This window comes from Neopelma chrysocephalum, unplaced genomic scaffold (genome assembly GCF_003984885.1).
Source record: "Neopelma chrysocephalum unplaced genomic scaffold, ASM398488v2 Primary Assembly neopelma1_22, whole genome shotgun sequence".
Classification (NCBI taxonomy): domain Eukaryota; kingdom Metazoa; phylum Chordata; class Aves; order Passeriformes; family Pipridae; genus Neopelma; species Neopelma chrysocephalum.
In genome coordinates, this window is record NW_020897689.1 from 16384198 (window position 1) to 16388286 (window position 4089).

Sequence of the window (4089 nt, forward strand, 5' to 3'; positions counted from 1 at the left end):
TATGGGAACACTGGTGTAAATGAAGAAGGTGAAAGACTCAGGAAGTTTTCAGAATGTCTGTTGGTTAACTTGGAAGTGTGATTCTTTGAAGATGAATACCTGTAGAACAGATTCACCCTCACTGTCTCCCTCCCTTTTTTTTTTCTTCCTTCTCATTGCTTACCACTCTCATCTTGCCACCGTTTGCCTTTGGGATAACAGGTTTTATTAATTCTCTTTAAGTTGAACAAGTGCCTTTGATGTAGCTGATTAAAGCTGATTTAAACTAAGTACTTGTATAATTTAATGGACATCCACAAAGTGAATCAGTAGATCATATTTTTCCCTTAGTACCAATTACTAGAAGAGAGCAACCCATTGCCTCCTTTTTTATCTGTAAAACTTAAAACTTCCAGCCAGCTGAGGTGTAGTGAACTTGCTTAAGGCCTTGAAGTGGGAAATTTAGCTTCTCTGTGTGGAAAAGATTACTTCTCTCAGGGGTTCTTTTTTCAAAAGGCTGTTTCTTTGCATTAACACATGAAGCAGATGGAGTCTAAAATTTGGAGTCTGAATGTTCCTTGGTTGTGAATACGAGCAAACTCTTAAAGTAGCTTCTGTTTGAAATAATTTGCTAGCTGGGTTGTAGTATTTAAAATTATTGGAGGGGATCTTTAATAGTCTTAAATACTTTCAGTCTATATAGAAAATAAAAGTAAGTAGCCATAGAATAGAGAAATCTAACCATATGAACTTGAAAAAAAACAAAACGTTTTCTTAATTTTTTTTAATATTTAAATGCCTTCAGTTATTGCTTCTAAGTTGAAAAAAGTAAAGACATTTTGAAAATGTAAATAACATTTTTGAAAAATAAATTAAACCCCCCCCCCCCAACCTATCTGTTAAATAACCATAAAACAACTAATAAGATGCATGGTAGTGTTTCAGAAATTTTTGAGAAAAGTTTTGTTGTTATGAGGAATTGGAGCTTCCATTTGCTATAGCTCCCCTTATGTGTCTGTAATTGGACTCATCTCTTCCTCTGCAATGGTTGGGGACTAGTTGGCTGATTCAGACCGATTGTAGAATTGTTTTGGTAGACCTAAGTCACTGTTGCACTGAGGGTTCAAATGAAGATGAGAAGGGTTTTAAAGGGTATAACACATAGTTACATAAAACCTTTTGCAATGGTGTTAATGTTATATTTTACATACTTGTATTAATGCCTGATTAGAGGAGCTTTCTCCATACAGAATGTTAGTCCTGAAAATGAAGGATTTTAAGTGCCTTGATAGCAGTTCAGAGATCCTTCATGACAAATTTTGTATGTGCTCCTGTTTCCCCTTCCTGCCCCAAATGGCTGAAGATGCTGTTTCACATCAAATGCGACTAGTCAGTAAAAATTTACGTTGTTTCATTTATGCACTCTCTTAGGAGGGCCATCTCTGCCTGTTAAGTCTTAGTATTGTTGAAGTTCCTGTGGTCCAGCAAATGACAGGCTGTAGCGAGTTCAACACAGGCTCTTTGGATGAGAACGATGTGATTTGAGTACAATACCTTTTAGAAAATGTTGGTGAAAAGAATGGAGAGGATATGCCACAACAGGTAAGTGCAGTGCAACAAACTGTGTTATTTCTTCTTTCTAATGGGTTTACTTAGGACAAAAAAACTAAACAGAAAGGAAAAGGTTGCATAGTTTAACTTTTGCTTGGTCTCTTTTCCCTTTCCTACTGTTCTTTGGACTTCGAGTGACAGAAGTGTTTGATGCTGTACAGAGCTACTGGGTTTAGAACCAGCTGAAAGAGAACAACCATGCAGAGTGCTCTGTGTTTCTTTTCAATAAAGAATTGCTGTCCCGAGGGTGATAGAGCAGCTAATATAAAGAATCTAGTTAATACTGGTTCAGTTAATTGACATCATTCTGATATTGTAGCATACGATAGGAATAATGTGAGCTGTATTTTATTTGCTTTTAATGCATCTATTTGCAAAGAAAAGGATATGCATTACTGTCTGGTTAATCTTTCTTTTTTTACTAAAATATTTCTGTGATGCTACTTTTATAAATTTAGATGTTAAGTAAGCATGATGTGCTTTCCTCTTACAGACCTGCAGCAGGCCTTTTGTTAGTGCTGCCATAGCATTTAATTTACAATGATCAGTTCCTCACCTGATACATTTTGGATGTTAATAGATTTCATATGCATCTTTTAACTCTTTCCGTGCATTCCATGCATGTCCAATGAAGAAGGTGTTGAATTGTATTTTTAAAAGGAATGTTGAAGAAGTCTGGAAGACTTAATTCCAGAACTTAAAGATGTTTTAAGTAACAATACTGACTGATTTGAGATTTCTAGTTTTCTGATTGTCTTATCTGTGACCTAACTTGCACCTACTGTAGGACACGTACAGGCTTGTTTACCATATAGTGTAGCAATAGCTCTCAGCTGCTAAGACACTGTGTATTGCTTTTACCGTTGATGTGATGGTGGGAGAAGTGATGATAAACTTCATTTGAGGTTAGCATCAAGTTAATTACCTGTGTTGATTATTACAGGTACTAGCTTACTACATCTAGACAAAATGGATTTAACCCTTAAATGTTGTGACAAGCAGTGCTGTTTTATTTTTTTTCTCACCCAAATTTGTTCCTGAAAGAAAAGGTATTATTTTCCTTAAGGAATCATTCCTTTGTTGTCGTGGGTTTTTGGTTTCTGCTGGGCAGAACAAACAAAAAAGCTGCAGAGAAAGTTTCTGTATGCTTGTCCAGTTCATGGCCCAGATCTAACCGTGGGAAAATCCTGTGTACGTCCCATGTAATTTTAGTTGCTTCTAACATGTCTGTCTATGTGCAGACCTTTCAAGTGGCAGATGCTGCAACCCTTGTGTGCACTGAGCACGATGTAGAAGTGCCTGGAAACCACCCATCTCCGTGTAGCTCCAAAACACAAGACAGTCTTGCTACCAAGGGCATGACAGACAAGTATATTGATGGTTCTTGCCATAATGGCTTCCATGAGTGTCATTCAAGGAAAAGGCCTACCTCACCTCTTCTCCAAAATGTACATGTTTTACAGTCCTCAGTTTACAACTGGGGCATCCACAGCATTCAGCTGCTTACTAATAATAGATTTGAGCTGCTGTATAAGCCCCCTCCTGCATCTTAGTAAGGGATAATCTTTCTGTAACCTTCAGATATGCCTCCTGTTTTCATGAGGTAAACTCTCCTGTTTTACAGCAGAAGTGGCTTAATGATGCTGTTCTCAACCACAAATCATAACAAGGCAATATAGCTCAATTGGTGAGCAGAACTTCATTGATGATACGCAGAATAAATACTTGGAACTCTATAGATATGATATGCCCCACTGGAACAGACACAAGATTTAGACTAGCTCTGAGACTTAGAAGCACTCTAGCACTTCACTGTGTGGTGCTTGGCCAATGGCAAAAGTTTATCTCCAAATCTTGTTTCACTGACAACCCTCAATCCTAGCACAGTGTGGGTGTCCCTGCCAGAGTGGCTCTTGGATGGTCAGACAGGGAAGCTTCCTTAACACTGACTCTGAACTTTTATTCGAAGACGGCAATTTGAAACCCTCACTCTGTTTCATATGAAAGTCTAGATAGACTTTAAAAAAACCCCACCCCTTTCCCGTTAAAGGGATGAGGGTCTTTTCCCGTCCTTTTGACGCTGATAAAATCAAGTGTCCGCTGTATTTCTCTACTTTCTGACAGCCGAAGGAAAGCTCGGTCATGGGAAGCAAATGACCAGCCGGATGGATTGCTCTGTGTTACGCGGGGTGCGAACAGGGGCAGCGTTAGCAGCACTGCTGCGGGCCGGAGAGGGTGAGAGGTTCACAGAACCAGGGCATTCTGACTTTGCCCTGCACAGGACACCCCAAGAGTCACAACGCGTGCCCGAGAGCGTTGTCCAAACGCTTCTTGAACTCTGTCAGGTTTGGTGCTGTGACCTCTTCCCTGGGACGCGTGTTCCACTGCCCAACCAAGGCATTTCATTGTCCTCCTGGCGCGTTTGGGGCTCTTTGCGGGGTGCGGTACCAGCCGCCCCGCCCCTACTCTCGGCGTGCCGCAGCACTGCCTGGCTCCCGC